Source organism: Scylla paramamosain, chromosome 20 (genome assembly GCF_035594125.1).
Source record: "Scylla paramamosain isolate STU-SP2022 chromosome 20, ASM3559412v1, whole genome shotgun sequence".
NCBI lineage: Eukaryota > Metazoa > Arthropoda > Malacostraca > Decapoda > Portunidae > Scylla > Scylla paramamosain.
The window spans coordinates 951,727-969,747 of record NC_087170.1 but is presented as its reverse complement, the minus strand read 5'-3'; the positions used below and the strand labels follow the sequence as shown (position 1 = coordinate 969,747).

At 42.6% G+C, this 18,021-nt stretch overlaps 1 protein-coding gene across 6 annotated transcripts in view; it reads right to left on the bottom strand.

Moving 5' to 3' along the window:
- The window catches only part of LOC135110156 (uncharacterized), an 85,880-nt gene that overhangs the window by 11,798 nt on the left and 56,061 nt on the right, over positions 1-18,021 (bottom strand). For 2 of the 6 annotated variants that reach the window (XM_064022129.1, XM_064022130.1), the window contains exon 3: positions 17,369-17,530. The exons of 2 other annotated variants lie outside the window; for them this stretch is intronic. The gene's annotated coding sequence lies outside the window, so the exon portion shown is untranslated. Of the gene's footprint in view, positions 1-4,881; positions 4,897-8,106; positions 8,122-17,368; positions 17,531-18,021 lie in introns of those variants that run through there. 2 more of the 6 variants (XR_010273100.1, XR_010273099.1) reach the window with 2 other exon arrangements.

The window sequence follows — 18,021 nt, the reverse complement described above, 5'->3', positions numbered from 1 at the left end:
ATGCTTACTCCAGAATTTGACAGTATTTTTCTTGTGTTTAAAACTTCCTTGCTTCTTGTTTCCTTCTTGCTTGTTTCACTCACCGCCTCAATCTTCTTTGTCTTCTTTTCATAAATTTCGACATTTGTTTACACCAGGACTTTAAAGTATCCTCCTTTTGTCTAAGTCTTCTCTGGCTCTTGTTTTCTTCTTGCTTCTCTCATCCACACCATCTTAATTTCTCTTTTCTTTCCTGTAACACTACACAATGTAACACTCCAACACCTTGGCGGCCTCATTATGGTGAACTTGACTGTGTGTGTGTGTGTGTGTGCACGGGCGCGCCTTTCTACCTGTCTGTGTTTCTCATTTCCGCCTCGCCGCACTCCATTTTCTTCCTTCCTCTCTTTTCTTCCTCTTTTTGCGGCTCCGTAATTTTATTTTCTTTACTTGTCTACTTTTATGTGTATATTCCTTGCTGACGGCTTCTAGTTCATTCCCTTTCTTAAATTTCCTCTCTCTCTCTCTCTCTCTCTCTCTCTCTAGTCCGTATTACTGTTTTCTACCTATGTCTTTCTGTCAGTCTGCAGTTCTTTTCACTCTCTTATTTGTAGTGCAGGAGCATGCGTCCTACATATCTATATTCTACTCTCTGTATTCTGATCAGTGACTCTCCCTCGCCAGTCACAGCTTCCCACCCAGTGCAGCACCATGTGACCTCATTGCTGTGTCTAAATCAATCAATCAGTTAGGTAATAATTCATCCCCTTCACCGTCTCCCTCAGTCTCCAATATCTTTCTTCTTTCTCTCTGTTCAAAAACTCCCTCATTTCGACTCCCGTCCCCGCTTAATCCTGCATCTCCTGGCTTGGCTCCCTTGCTCCGCTGTTCCCTCGCCCTCTCCTCCTCCTGCTCCGCCCCGACACACCCTTTCTCCAGGGACCGCGCCGCCCTTACCTTCAGGGAATCCAGAGTGAGTTTTCCTTTTATACTGCAAGGCGGTATTTCAGTTACGATGGTCCTGGTATTTCTCTGCAGCAGTGAAAATGTCTTGCTCGATTCCAATATGCAATTTGGTCTTATTCTAATTTGGTTTCTGCATTACATCGCATTCAACTTTCAGGAAACGGAGGGCGAGGGTAGTTTCTCTTTCTTTACTTTTTTCAACTTTTTTTTTCAACGCCGTCTCTCTCTCTCTCTCTCTCTCTCTCTCTCTCTCTCTCTCATTTAGGTTTCTTTCCCTCACAAGGGACGCGGCAGACACAGCGCAAGTGAGCGGACCCGCAATCAGAAGTCATACTAAGAACGTGACTATAAAAAAATGTGGCAGCGAGTGTTGGCCGTCTGGCGGGGCAGGGCGAGGCGGAGCTCGCGTGAGAGCTGCGTGACCCATACAACTCAGGAAGCAGCAAGGTGCTCGGGATCCACTGATTTGCAAGTTAAGGGACAGAAAAGAAAAAAAAAAAAAGAAAAAAAAAACGTAAAATTTGTGCAAATTTCTTTTCTTTTTTTTGTATTTTTTTTTTTTTTTTGGTTGTGTGTGTGTGTGTGTGTAGAAAGGTATGTTTTGTGTAGGAATATTATATTATGTGAAAGAAAAAGGTGTATCACGCTTAAAAAAGTACATGTTTAAAAATGCTGTATATAAAAAAAAAAAAACATGTATCTTGTTAAAATAAGGCACATTTTGCTCAAAATATTGTATGCGGAAGAAAATGTATATCTCGTAAAAAAAATAAATAAATAAATAAAAAAATGAGAACACTACATGATGTGAAGGAAAAATGTGGATCTTGTATTGAAAATACATAATTTTTGTGGTAAAAAAGTGATTTCATAGAGTAAAAACTGAATTTCCTGTAAATGTGCATTTTCTTTAAAGGACATATTTTATAAGAAAATGTATTCCGCCAATGGAAAGTTGCATTTTGAGTAAGGAAATTAAATTCTGTGGAAAAAAAAAATAGTGTATAAAGTAAATTTGTGAATAACAGTACATTTTTGTACAAGGAAAGACAATTGTGTACAAGAACGAACATTTTGCGTATGAGGAGATGCATTCTTGTAAAAGAAGTGTTTAGAGTAAAAAGAAAACACTTATTTTGTGTGTGTGCTTCCTCTGTTTCTGCGCGTCCGCTGCTTTCACAGGCGTTGCTTGATCAGCGAGCAGCGCCGCTTAAAGGAGAGAGGAGGAGGAGGAGAAACCAGCACGCCGCTGAACCAAGCAGGACTTAGAGCGCTTCATAAAGGCAACGAGGGGACTGAAGAAATGTGAACGACACCAGTTCCCGAAAGGTGAATGGGAGAAGTCTAGGAAAGAGAGGAGAGGAGAGAGGGAGAGTGAAAAAAAAAGAGGAGGAGGAGGAGGAGGAGGAGGAGGAGGGGAGAGATGGCAGTGTGAGGGAAGAGTGAGGAGGACGTGAGGAAGGTGGACAGGCAATTTAGGAAATAAAACTTGAGGAAAGAGAAGAGAAGAGAAGAGGAGAGTGAGAGGTGAGGGGGGAACGAATTAGTAGGAAAGGGTTGCCAAAATTATGATTCCAGTCACATGATTGGACCTGAGAGGAGAGAGAGAGAGAGAGAGAGAGAGAGAGAGAGAGAGAGAGAGAGAGAGAGAGAGAGAGAGAGAGAGAGAGAGAGAACGACTTAGTAAAAAAATGTTAACAAAATTATGATTCCAGTCACATGATTGGACCTAAGAGGTGTAAGCGCCGTACGACGCTCATTAATGTATTGTACTGGAGGTGACTGAAACGAGGTGTGCAGTACGCGCTCTTTGTATTCAGAAGCGGTCAAACCTGTGAATTAACATAGTATCACTAATACGGATACTAAACAAGTATTGCAGTACATTAATGTCGTGACACTTCACTTCGTCAATTCCCTAACATATGTGAGTCAATACAGAGTTACCTACATTTTAGTGGGTTAGGTCGGTTCTACAGATGAACACCACCAGCAAGTCGCCCTCTCGTCTGCGTGATCTGATGTACGTCATTATGTTACGTTAAGTGTACTTATATTAACATACATCATTAAATCCTCACAATTACGTATCTAATTACTATAAGTAGTTACATTATGTTGACACGCATCATTAAATCCTCATGGTACATAAGTATCTGTTATCTAATACTATGATGAATACATACACAGTGCGGGGAACAGGCGTCCTCTTGGTTGTATGCAAGGGATTACACTTGGGGATTTACCAGGATCGGGGATTTACTGATTTAGGTCGGGGATTTACTGGGATTAACTCTCCGCGCCTCCCGAGACACGTCTGACGTGTAGGCGTGACTGTCGTGAGGTGGCTTTGGAGACGCTGGTGGGCCCCTACAGCCTATGATGTTCATTATGCTGTAGGTACGTTATCAACACTCACGTCACAACAACCGACCATTCGGCGAGAGAAATAGTTGAGAGGGCAAGTTCAACGCGTCCCCTCGGCCCTACACTCCCCTCTCACTCTGTGGTGCCGGCGCGTAGGCGCGCCATACACTGCTCATGGCGGCTACAAGAGGAGAGAGAGAGAGAGAGAGAGAGAGAGAGAGAGAGAGAGAGAGAGAGAGAGAGAGAGAGAGAAATCAGGGGACTTATTCACATCACTAGTTCCAGACATAATACATTTTATAATCGGTCGCCGGGTGAGTTCAACACAACACATGTTTGCTGATCATCACAAACACTCGATGCAATGCGCATGATAACCTCTCTCTGGTCCAGGTGTCCTGAATTAAGCTTATATATCATGGTAAACATATTCAAGGCAGTAGGTAGCAGGTTAGGAGCATTTTCGAGGCTCATGCAAGAAGCCATCAGGCCTACACGCGGCTGTTCCTGTATTAAATCTACGCATTTCCGCCTGTCATCCCCATAAATTAATCAATTAATCAGTCTGTCTAATCTTTTCAATATTTTTGGCTCAGCAGCAGCAGAAGCAGTTTCCTAAGATAATTACGGATGCATATTCCTAATTGGTTTATATAAAAATGATCTATGCTTGCCTTGTTTGCTTGTCGTTAAACACACACACACACACACACACACACACACACATACCAAAAGTTACTCGTACGTAACAATTACAAGGGCATTCCCGGCACGTCCAGGAAAGCCAACGACCCGTCTCACATCGCATCACATCAACAAAGCAACACCGTCTTTCCTGCCCAGTGGCCGCACACCCGCAACTAAAAAATATATCTCCCTTAAAGCTACACAGGCGCTCCACCACAGAGACTAGAAGTGGCCGGATAGCACACACTGCCCACGCCTTTACTATGCACGCAGCACATTATCAGCAAAGTGTGTATTTATGTCCCTCACCAACAAACGTTTAACGGCAGAGATAATTTCCCGTTGTTTTTACTTATCTATTTTTCTTTAATACACCTCCAAGAAAAAGTAGTAATAGAATAAATACACCTTACTTTTCACTGACCGAGAAAATTTGATAATTTGATAACACCAAGATAATTTGAGTTTATGAACATCGTAATTTATAATCACTGAGTGCTTCCCGCCGGGATAGCAATTTTTTTTTTTTCTGTCACAGATCAAGTGATCTGAACGCACAGCTCAGGAAACACACACACACACACACACACACACACACACACACACACACACACACGGATAACTGTTGTACTGGCCACACGCTTGTGTTTCTGGATTCTCAGTGATAGTTTTTATTTTAAACTTTGCAACACGAGTAGTACTAGCAGCGGCAGCAGCAGCAACAGGAGTCGTCGTTCAACACAGCCACTTCCTTTTTCCCCTCTTCCCTTCTCCCTCTTTCTTCTTTCCTTCTCTCACCTTTGCTAAATACTCGTACTTTACCTCGCCTGGCAAACACAGGGAGCCTAGCCTGCATGATACACACGCTTACTCAAGTCACACCTTACAAACAGATCATGCTGGAAAGGTATTCCTCCTCCTCTTCCTCCTCCAGCTGCCTCTCTTCGCTTCTCCATTGGCTGACAGCGTGAGCAGGGAAGCCCGCCGCCACGTGATAGGCCAGCCTGGCCGAGGCTCCTCCCTGACTGGGGTGCGGAGCAGCCAACGGCTACGAAAGACAAAGCACAGGGACTGATTGGCAGCGGGGCGGGTTTTGGCGGGCGTGGGAAAGGCGCCCCGCCCCTCCCGGCAACATCATGGCGGGTGGTGGAATTATATATTTGCAATTCCTGCTTACTACTGACGCACGTGGCCATAGTGAACACTGAAGACCGCTGCTGAAACACTTTCTGTACACTCCAGACGAAATACACTTGACTTTACCTTGTTTGAATATAACCTGTTGACACTGACATTATAATTCTTAATATAAAGGGACTTAAAGACACAAGCTCAATAGGCTCTGATAGTATTCCTTTAACTTTCGTAAAAGACTCATTGTCTGTTATAGCATTCTATCTAACTTGCATTGTTAACACTTTCATTGTCACAGGTATCTTTCCTACTACTTGGAAACATGCTGTGGTAGTTCCACTCTTTAAAAGTGGTGATACTAATGATTTTAATAATTACAGACCTACTTCTCTTTTACCCATTCTTTCTAAAATTCTTGTAAAAGTAGTTGCTAGCCAGCTCTCGCATTATTTGGAAACTAATAAACTCTTGTCTAATACGCAGCACGGGTTCCGTCCTAGACTGTCTACAGAAACTGCTCTTACTGTGGTTACAGATAAAATTTATGATAATATGGACTCAAAGAAAATCTCTGTATTGACTTTATGTGACCTATCAAAAGCCTTTGACAGTATCAGCCACGATAATTTATTAAATAAGTGCACTAAGCTTAATATTGACAATTTTTGGTTTGCAAATTATATTCAAGATGGATCACAATCCGTTCGCTTAAATAATACAATATCTAAGAAAGAAAACGTACGTTACGGGGTTCCACAAGGCTCAATTCTCGGCCCAATTTTAATTTCTATATACGTCAATGATCTTAATGAGAAAGTCGAGACATCTTTGATACAATACGCGGATGACACCCAATTCCTCGAAGCTGATACTGTCGAAAATTTTGATGAGCTCATCTCCAACACTGAAAATGCATTGCAAAATATAGAACTTTATTTCCTAATAAATGGTCTATTATTAAATAACAAAAAAACGCAATGCATTTTCATTGGAAATAGGCAACTGTTAGCCCATGTTCCCCCTGACATTTCTATAAATTGTAATGGAGTACATATATACCCGACTACGCATGTAAAAAATTTGGGTGTCTATTTTGACAAATACATGTTATTTGATGTGCACATTGCAGAATTAAATACTAAAATAATGGGAACATTAATGTTTATAAACAGAGTTAGTGAGAACTTTGACAAACCCACTCGTAAAGTTATTGTACAGTCTTTAGTGCTTAGCCTCATTAATTATTGTATTTGTATCTGGGGCTCTCCCAACAAAACTCTCATTCATACTGTACAAAAACTACAGAACTTTGCTGCTAAAGTTGTAACTGGAGGTGCAAGAAAATATGACCACGTGACTCCTATCATAAAAGACCTAGAGTGGCTGACTGTGAAAGACAAATATTATTTAGAGAAGTGTACTACAGTGTATAAATCAATGAATGGACTATACCCAGACTGGTACCTGAACCTTCCCACAGTCAGAGATAATACAACCACCACAACAAGACAAGGAAATAACCTGTATATAAAAAGAACTAAAACAGACACTGGTGCCAGGGCCACTACGGTGTGTGGGCCCAAGTTATGGAATGAGCTCCCTCACTATATTACCACCTCCGGAAGCCTACACAGTTTCAAATCTAGTCTTAGAAATCTACTGTTAAATGTGTTGAATTAGCTCTCCACATGTATTTATTTTTTACACTATCTAGCTAGATTTCTCCAATATTTTAATTTTGTTTCTAGTCTTATTTTAGTTTTAGCTTTATTTTAGGTATTATTTTATAGTATTTTATAGTATTTCTCGTAGATTTTATCTCATCATTTTAGCATTTATGGCCTTACGCTAAGCTGATGATGTAGCTACATTTGCTTTCTTATTTTACTTGTACCTGTGTATGATCAAATGAATAACCATGTTTCATGCAATAAACAATTTATTATTATTATTATTATTATTATTATTATTATTATTATTATTATTATTATTATTATTATTCCCCCTTCTCTCTCTCTCTCTCTCTCTCTCTCTCTCTCTCTCTCTCTCTCTCTCTCTCTCTCTCTCTCTCTCTCAGATACATATCTAAGTAGAGATATTTATATTTCAAACAAATGATAAGATGGGTGTGTGTGTGTGTGTGTGTGTGTGTGTGTGTGTGTGTGTGTGTGTGTGTGTGTGTGTGTGTGTGTGTGTGTGTGTGTGTTTGCGCGTGTCACTGCTCTGCGGTGTGGTCGTGCCGCCCCTCACTCGTCAGTGAGGAGGGCGCGGTGTGTTCTTCCACGGAGAGAACAAATAAATAAATAAATAAATAGCTAAAACAAGCAGATGAATAAATGTTACAGGAGAGTTATGAAGAAAGCTTGTGTGTTGGTGCCCAGCACTCTGCGGAGGAAGTAATACTTCTTTGTCCTTCTTCTATCCTCTCTAATGCAAGAGTTAACCTGTGTTCTCATCCATGCATCCTTTTTACAGATAAACTCTGAAATTTCCTGTTTGCTTCTGCGTTTCCTCCTTCCTATGACTTGAACTCTTTGAAGAGGGAGGTTTCAAGGCACACGCCCTCCAATTTTGGATAATCTTATTTTTTATTTTTCCTTACGGATTGGCATCTCGGTGGGTTATTTTTTTCGTTCTTTTTGTTGCCCAGGGCCAGTGCTCCTCTTGCATAAAAAAAAAACAAAAGCAGCAGCAGCGGCACCAGCAGCAGCAGCAGCAGGAGGAACAGCAGTAGTTGTAATAATGGTAGTGGTAGTAGTAGTGGTAGTAGTAGCAGCAGCAGCAGCAGCAGCAGCAGCAGCAGCAGCAGCAACAGCAGCAGCAGCAGCAACATCAGTATAAAAAAAATATTATTATTATTATCATTATTATTATTATTATTATTATTATTATTATTATTATTATTATTATTATTATTATTATTATCATTATTATTATTAGTAGTAGTATTAGTAATAGTAATAGTAGTAGCACCTCACTTATGGACAGGTATACGAGATACTCCCATGTTGGTGATGTGGCAGCGATAAGAAGGGTCGGTCTGTCTAAAGTCAGCCCTCTTGTTGTCGAATCTCACTTTTCTCAGTGGCTCACTTATCTCCTGCTTCAGAGAATAATCAATTTTGTTAGTGGGGAACTAGAGGTAATTAAAATCTAGGAAAGCATGATGATAATGATGATAACGATGATGATGGTGATGATGATGTTAATGATACTGATGTCAGTAGTGATGGTGGTGATTTCAGCAATATCATGATGTCACAAAATAAAGTCTTACTGACATACAAATGCTGCGATGACGAGGGAGAGAGAAAAGAAAGGGCAAGGAATAGAACAGGGAAGATTAGCGTGATAGAAAATTAATAAATTAATAAATAACATAGGAAGCATGAGAAAGGAGTGCAGGAAGGAGTAGGGGAAAGGAGAGTGGAGGGAGAGGGAAGGAGAGGGGACATAAGGAGGTATACAGTCACCAGCAGTAAACATTCTGCAAATCCTGGGCCATATAATTACTCAGTAGCAACACCTGTCATCTGTACTACTACTACTACTACGTCATCTGTACTACTACTACTACTACTACTACTACTACAACTACTACTACTACTACTACTACGAGTTTCATAGGTCGTGCTACATTGTTTTCGGGAATGACTAACAAACTGATGAACTGGGACCACAATTTGAGACCTGATTCCACACACTCTGCTAATTCTGTAAAAATTGTACGTAGATCACGGGCAAAGAGGGAAGTTAAGGGGGGTGCCTTGATATTACATCCGCTACAGGAACCCTAGGAGAAATTGCTGAGAGAAAGAAGCAGCAAGAGGAACCACAGCAAGAAAGGAAGAAAGAGTAACAGATCACGCGCTAAGAGGGAGGCTCAGGGCGGCCGTTGACATTACGCCAAATTATCAAGAGAGGAAGAGAAAGAAAAGCATAAAGGAACAGGCTCGTGGACGGCGCAGGTGTAGGAAACTTGTATATGATGCTGTCTCATAGAGAAAGAGAAACTTAGTAGACAAACTGATATAAAGTAAGGAACCTGCAGCTGGTGTCTTGCTGGGAGGTGCACGTGCTACTAGTAAGCGTATGTTTGGTGCTGCATCACAGAAAACGAGGGGTTTGGTAGACTAACTGAACTAGAGTAAGGAAGCTTATCTGGTGGTGCGTTTATAGAAATTGGTACACGAATTAAATTGGAATAAGGAATCTGTTGGAGTACACTGCTGGACGTGAAGGTGTGATGGAGAAAAAAGAGGTTGGTAGACGAAATTAACAAGAATAAGGACCGTATTGGAGTGCACAGCAGGAGGTGAAGGTGTCGGAGGGAAGGCAGGGATGGTCCATTTTTAAATTCAGCGGGAAGGTGCGGGAGAGATTATGCAAGAAGGAGTTTCCGTGGAATGAGAACGAACACTTATCAGGGAATATTTTACACCAAGAAATTTATACATGAATATCTGAGTCCACATTCCCCTGGAAAACCGATGGACGCGAGCAGGAGGGACGGAAAAGTTTGAGCCACAAGAGGGAAGGAAGGAAGGAAGGAAGGAAGGAGCTGTCTGCTGCAGGGGGAAGGAAGCAACTATGAAAGAGGTGAATTAGTGAAGACATACAATTTTTTTTTTTTTTTATGTAGGAAGGGCACTGGCCAAGGGCAACAAAAATCTAATAAAAAAAATGCCCACTGAAATGACAGTCCCATAAAAGGGTCAAAGCAGTGGTCAAAAATTGATGGATAACTGTCTTGAAACCTCCCTCTTGAAGGAATTGAAGTCATAGGAAGGTGGAAATACAGAAGCAGGCAGGGAGTTCCAGAGTTTACCAGAGAAAGGGATGAATGATTGAGAATACTGGTTAACTCTTGCGTTAGAGAGGTGGACAGAATAGGGGTGAGAGAAAGAAGAAAGTCTTGTGCAGCGAGGCCGCGGAAGGAGGGGAGGCATGCAGTTAGCAAGATCAGAAGAGCAGTTAGCATGAAAATAGCGGTAGAAGACAGCTAGATATGCAACATTGCGGCGGTGAGAGAGAGGCTGAAGACAGTCAGTTAGAGGAGAGGAGTTGATGAGACGAAAAGCTTTTGATTCCACCCTGTCTAGAAGAGCAGTATGAGTGGAACCCCCCCCAGACATGTGAAGCATACTCCATACATGGACGGATAAGGCCCTTGTACAGAGTTAGCAGCTGGGGGGGTGAGAAAAACTGGCGGAGACGTCTCAGAACACCTAACTTCATAGAAGCTGTTTTAGCTAGAGATGAGATGTGAAGTTTCCAGTTCAGATTATAAGTAAAGGACAGACCGAGGATGTTCAGTGTAGAAGAGGGGGACAGTTGAGTGTCATTGAAGAAGAGGGGATAGTTATCTGGAAGGTTGCGTCGAGTTGATAGATGGAGGAATCGAGTTTTTGAGGCATTGAACAATACCAAGTTTGCTCTGCCCCAATCAGAAATTTTAGAAAGATCAGAAGTCAGGCGTTCTGTGGCTTCCCTGCGTGATATGTTTACCTCCTGAAGAGTTGGACGTCTATGAAAAGACGTGGAAAAGTGCAGGGTGGTATCATCAGCGTAGGAGTGGATAGGACAAGAAGTTTGGTTTAGAAGATCATTAATGAATAATAAGAAGAGAGTGGGTGACAGGACAGAACCCTGAGGAACACCACTGTTAATAGATTTAGGAGAAGAACAGTGACCGTCTACCACTGCAGCAATAGAACGGTCAGAAAGGAAACTTGAGATGAAGTTACAGAGAGAAGGATAGAAACCGTAGGAGGGTAGTTTGGAAATCAAAGCTTTGTGCCAGACTCTATCAAAAGCTTTTGATATGTCCAAGGCAACAGCAAAAGTTTCACCAAAATATCTAAAAGAGGATGACCAAGACTCAGTAAGGAAAGCCAGAAGATCACCAGTAGAGCGGCCTTGACGGAACCCATACTGGCAATCAGATAGAAGGTTGTGAAGTGACAGATGTTTAAGAATCTTCCTGTTGAGGATAGATTCAAAAACTTTAGATAGGCAGGAAATTAAAGCAATAGGACGGTAGTTTGAGGGATTAGAACGGTTACCCTTTTTAGGAACAGGTTGAATGTAGGCAAACTTCCAGCAAGAAGGAAACGTAGATGTTGACAGACAGAGCTGAAAGAGTTTGACTAGGCAAGATGCAAGCACGGAGGCACAGTTTCGGAGAACAATAGGAGGGACCCCATCAGGTCCATAAGCCTTCTGAGGGTTTAGGCCAGCAAGGGCATAGAAAACATCATTGCGAAGAATTTTAATAGGTGGCATGAAGTAGTCAGAGGGTGGAGGAGAGGGAGGAACAAGCCCAGAATCGTCCAAGGTAGAGTTTTTAGCAAAGGTCTGAGCAAAGAGTTCAGCTTTAGAAATAGATGTGATAGCAGTGGTGCCATCTGGTTGAAATAGAGGAGGGAAAGAAGAAGAAGCAAAGTTATTGTAGATATTTTTGGCTAGATGCCAGAAATCACGAGGGGAGTTAGATCTTGAAAGGTTTTGACATTTTCTGTTAATGAAGGAGTTTTTGGCTAGTTGGAGAACAGACTTGGCATGGTTCCGGGCAGAAATATAAAGTGAATGAGATTCTGGTGATGGAAGGTACCTTTCCTTAAGTACCTTTTGTGGGCCACCTCTCTATCATGTATAGCACGAGAACAAGCTGTGTTAAACCAAGGTTTAGAAGGTTTAGGACGAGAAAAAGAGTGAGGAATGTATGCCTCCATGCCAGACACTATCACCTCTGTTATGCACTCAGCACACAAAGACGGGTCTCTGACGCGGAAGCAGTAGTCATTCCAAGGAAAACCAGCAAAATACCTCCTCAGGTCCCCCCAACTAGCAGAGGCAAAACGCCAGAGGCACCTTCGCTTAGGGGAATCCTGAGGAGGGATTGGAGTGATAGGACAAGATAAAGATATGAGATTGTGATCGGAGGAGCCCAACGGAGAAGAAAGGGTGACAGCATAAGCAGAAGGATTAGAGGTCAGGAAAAGGTCAAGAATGTTAGGCGTATCTCCAAGACGGTCAGGAATACGAGTAAGGTGTTGCACCAATTGCTCTAGGTCATGGAGGATAGCAAAGTTGTAGGCTAGTTCACCAGGATGGTCAGTGAAGGGAGAGGAAAGCCAAAGCTGGTGGTGAACATTGAAGTCTCCAAGAATGGAGATCTCTGCAAAAGGGAAGAGGATCAGAATGTGCTCCACTTTGGAAGTTAAGTAGTCAAAGAATTTCTTATAGTCAGAGGAGTTAGGTGAGAGGTATACAGCACAGATAAATTTAGTTTGAGAGTGACTCTGTAGTCGTAGCCAGATGGTGGAAAACTCGGAAGATTCAAGAGCGTGGGCACGAGAGCAGGTTAAGTCATTGCGCACATAAACGCAGCATCCAGCTTTGGATCGAAAATGAGGATAGAGAAAGTAGGAGGGAACAGAAAAGGGGCTACTGTCAGTTGCCTCAGACACCTGAGTTTCAGTGAGGAAAAGAAGATGAGGTTTAGAAGAGGAGAGGTGGTGTTCTACAGATTGAAAATTAGATCTTAGCCCGCGAATGTTGCAGAAGTTAATGAAGAAAAAGTTGAGAGGGGTGTCAAGACACTTAGGGTCGTCGACAGAAAGGCAGTCCGACCTGGGGACATTTATGGTCCCCTCCCCAGATGGGGACTCCGAGGCTGGTGTAGGAGTCGCCATGATGATTTAAAAATTTTTGAGTGAAGGGTGTGTGTGTTATTAGGTGCTTGTAGGTTTGTGTGGAGGAAGAGAGTTGTCTTTAGAGGGCAGGCTGTGACTGCCCCCTTGTGTTGTGAGACACAAAGGGAAACGTTCAGTGAGGTCACAGCTGGGTTTAATGATAAGTTCACAGCACCCCCTGAACAGTGCTTTAGACCTCACTGGGAGTAATTATCGTTTCGGCAGGTGTCTACTGCCTCCTCCCAATATAATATCCCCTGCAGTGTTTGTTACAGTTTGTTACAGAAGCCGCGACACAGGACTGGTAAAATAATGCACGGCAGACTTGAATTCGATTAAAAATACCATTCATCTAATTTATTTTACGTGACTCACGTAGTCTAACAAAAACCTAATGCGGGCCTAGAACAAGATCAGCTCTCCTAATGAATCAGGTACAAACAATAGAAATTAATAATCTTACAACACAATTTTTAAAAGTACAACACAGCTTCATATATCAAACATCGTAAACAAATGATGCTTTTTCTCACCAAAAACAGATCCTATCCTCACTTTGCTGTGGTACAGAGTTTTTCCGCCTGTAAGTCACGGCAAGCATTTCAGCGGATGATAATCGTGCAGCACGTCAAGTGAGGCAACACCTGACGACCGGTTGAGTTTGAGTGTGAGCCAAGACATGAGCCACGGCACGGTGCAATGTTCAGTGCTCACCGGGACAAGAGGAGCGCCAAGCCAGCGGGTCCGATGCGGGGAAGGAGGGGCGTGCTGTGTGTCGCGGCGATGGCAAAGGTTCTCATGGTACAACTTTACGGGAGAGAATCCTCTGTGTTGTACGAGACCCGGGGCGAGTAAGCGACCCGTGTAGTAATGCGTGTGTGTGTGTGTGTGTGTGTGTGTGTGTGTGCTTGGGGGGATTGATCTCGACAGGTATCAAATGCTCAAATTTACAAGCATTAATGATTTGTGGACTCAGAATACAGCACACTCCATATCTCAGTATAGAAATCAATACAAGTTGAGCACAGTACAATATATATAGAAAAAAACAATTTGTACGGCGCCGGACTGATCGCCGCCAGAGTGTTCGGCTCGGCTCACAGCACCACGCCATCACTCTTACCTGATTGTGCTAATGCTCAGTGGTCACGTAGCGGAAAGGTGAGCGCTGTTACCTTTCAGTTCACCACAGCGGAGAGGGATGAGTGCGGCACACCGGTAAACATTTAGGCTTTTGAGAGATATTGCGTTTTAAGGGAAATAACCTTCGCTAACTAATTCCCAGACACTACTTATTTCTCGGCAAGACATCCCCCTTTTTTCGTGATCTACATAATGCATGGATCAGCAATGAAAACAGTGAGCCTAACCTAAAATAATCTAATCTTCAAGTGAAAACAAGTGTTATTTCATAATTATCCGAAATATTAAATTAAAAAGCAACTTGAGCAAGGTTCATTCCGCCGAAATGGAAAGACTGCACATCACTTCTTGTTTCCCCTTTCAGTTCAGTTCAATACAGCGCGTGAAGGATAAGCAACAAGAAAATTAAAAAGCAAGCATTTCTTAACATGAGGACCACTTGTGTCGCGGCGGTGAGCAACAAACGTTATGTAAATACGTAGCAAACGGTAATTAATCACTTACTAAGGACTACCTGTTGAGTCAGGGCTACTGGGGGAGAGGGTCATTGCTCCCTAATTAATGTCTACGCCTCCCCCTCCACCACACGGTACACTGTTGGCACGAGAGAATACTTTTTCCCCCCCATTTCTTTATAATGGACACGCGCGGACTGAGATTGGGGAGATGAAATAGGGAAAAGTAATGCAAACAGGTGACGACACGTGAAGCGCACCAAAGTAGCATCAATTGAAGTACTGACGCTTGATCTCTGAAGATTGTTAGTGCAAGGAAGGTGAAGAAATGAAGATTGAGATTAAGAAGGATATATAATGGGGGAAAAACGTAATGCAAACAGGTGATGACACGTGAAGCTCACCAAAGTACCATCAGCTGAGGTACTGACGCTTAATTTTTTAAGTATATTTGGTGAAGGGAAGGAGAAACAATTGAGTGTTTCATAATTCCTCTGTCATAGAGCAAGATTTGAGAGAGAGAGAGAGAGAGAGAGAGAGAGAGAGAGAGAGAGAGAGAGAGAGAGAGAGAGAGAGAGAGAGAGAGTGCGTGTGCGTGTGTATGTGTGTGTGTGAGTAGAGAGGGTGCGGCTTGGGGAGTTTGGGGAGGTGGTGGTGGTGGTGGTGGTGGTGGTGGTGGTTGATGGAGTGGAGATGTTCTGGTTGGTGGCTAGTGGTTGGCAGGTGGTGGAGAGGTTGAGAGGGCGTGTTGTTGTTGTTGTTGTTGTGTTTGTCAGTAGTTAGTTTTCATCCCTTTCACTTGTAAAACCCAAAACTCGTTTTTTTTCTTTTCCATTTACAACGACTAGAATTATTTCAAGATAGGAATATCAAGACAGCTCTGCCACCACACACAGTCCACCGGGAGCCTTACGTCCTTGCAGCGCCTCAGACACCACGTCAAAGCAGCAATGGTCGCAGTAATCACAGTCTGGATAATCACAGTGTTCTTGGCCGATACGAGAACAAGCTTGCCATTTCTCTGCCGTCTGCCACTGAGCATTCGCAGCAACCCTCACATCAGACACCATTCGCTGTACGAGGATCACCAAGTTGTGTACTGAGGAGCACCGTTGCTACATTTTTTTTGTGCAGGACAATTCACGTTTGTCTGAAGAAGAATACTGAATTTCTACTAAAATTCTTACCTATTATTATGGCACCTAATTGTCCAAGTAGAAAAAAAAATCTGGTATCGTGTATTTAAGCAATGAATTTGGTAGAAACAGAATAAATTTGCCGCACTTTTTAAAACAAGACGAGAATATGCAAACCAGTCACCGAGGAAGAGCATCAGTCAGTGGCAGACTTGCCATGATGGCGTGCCCTCAGGTGGCAAAATTGCAAAGACAGACTTGGTGAAGCAGAGTACAGTTCATGATTCACATGGAACTTACGAGCTCCCCGGAACGTGCCTCGCTCTTCACCGCTGCTGTATGAGGATCATCACGCTCACGAAAACACGCTGACGCGGTGACGTCCCACCATGTCTAACAACAGGGCAAAAACCAGAGCTCATGCTTAGTTTAATTAGTGTTAGCGTAAAATGCATATTTAGCTATTCTCATTTGGTGCCTCAGAAATACAGGAAGAGGAGGAGGAGGAGGAGGAGGAGGAGGAGGAGGAGGAGGAGGAGGAACAAAGAAATGCAAAGGAAAGAACAGCCAGCAACAGCCCTACTGTGGCTAACGAAGCTGTCTGTTACTTTAATGTTATTTAAAAGAAATTAAAATTATGCCGGAGTGAATTACGTCAGTTGAAAGGCTGATGCGACGTGCTTATCTAAAAGTATTCATGCAGCGGGCTTGTCGAAGGATTTCCAGTAATTTGTATGTATTATGTTGCTGCACATTTGTTTCTTCCAACTTCCATGAATATTGCAGAATAATGTAGTCGGTTAGTAAAGCAACAAATAATATTGTGTTCCAAGATCATGAAGTCTGTATCTCATGCCTTATAAGGATTTTACGTATCAGGAAGACCGATCAAAGACAAAAAAATAAGTAAGTAAATAAATAAAAGAAAAAAAATAAGATAGGAAATAGAATAAATGAATAACAAAAAAGTCCGCTCAAAATGTCATTTCCACACACACAAAAAAAGGAGGAAAAGAAAAGCCAATTTATTTTATGGCCTGCACTGACATTATATTATTGCACCAGCAGTTCAGGACCAATATCTAAACACCCATAGCTTTTTTTTTCTATCCAGGATTACGTTGTGCTGGAACCATGCTTAATTTTGTGATGGAAAACGAAGAGGGAGAACTCAGGTGTTAGGGTGCTGGGAGGAGGAGCACTGATTGATTGAAAATTTCTGAAAGGAGGAGGAGGAGGAGGAGGAGGAGGAGGAGGAGGAGGAGGAGGAGGAGGAGGAGGAAAAGAGGAAGAGGAAAAGGAAGAAAACAAGAAGAGGAAGATAAAGGAAAAGACGAAGACGAAGAGGAAAAGGAAGAGGACGTGGACTAGAAGAGGGCAGCCAGGCAGGTGTGGCGCCTCACTCAGGGCCACACGCTCAAATTGGCTCCACTCAGACAAACATAAATAATTACACAAACTCGCTTCGTGTTAAGTACTCGTAAGCTGCGGGGTAAGTTTGGCTCAAAAGATCACAAGACTCGGGACGCGGGGAAGAAATTACTGTAACTTCTCGTAATGAGCCGGGCAAGTGTTTCCATGCGTGGCGGTGATGGCGGTGGTTGTTGTCACGTAAACTGTTCTACCTCAAAAATGTGTTCTATATATAGGGCAACACACACACACACACACACACACACACACACACACACACACACAAACACAAGTAAATAACACACATCCAGAAAAAAAAAAAAATAAGTAACCATTTCTTTTGAAGCAAACACTTTAGCAAACACAATGCAACTCAAAAATCACGTTTTACCTCCGGGGGGGGCTCAGAGGCGTAGTATTGCAGGTGTTGTTGTGAGGTACTTGGTGTCAGAGTGTGAGAGGACGGTGACATTCCTGGCAGAGAGGTCACACATTCCAGCCTGGACACAGCGTTAGGTAGTGGTGGTGGTGGTGGTGGTGGTCTGTTTTGAGTCTGTCGGAGAAAGAGAGATGGTTGAGTTTATCAGTTAGTGATGTTTTTCATTTTTGTGGTGTTGGTAGTCATGGTAGTGGTGGTAGTGGTAGTGGTGGTGGTGGTGGTGGTGGTGGTGGTGGTAATAGCAGTAGTAGAAGCAGCAGGATTATTATTACTATTATTATTATTATTATTATTATTATTATTATTAGCAGTAGTAGTAGTAGTAGTAGTAGTAGTAGTAGTAGCAGTAGTAGTAGTATTAGTAGTAGTAGTATATCAAAATAATCATCATAGTCGTTATAGAACATATAAGAGTAGCATCCATCTCTCTCTCTCTCTCTCTCTCTCTCTCTCTCTCTCTCTCTCTCTCTCTCTCTCTCTCTCTCTCTCTCTCTCTCTCTCACTCTCTCTCCATCGTGGCGTAAGAGGATCACTGGAGCTCAGCATGACTAAATATTGATGCTTTATTCGACTCTCTCTCTCTCTCTCTCTCTCTCTCTCTCTCT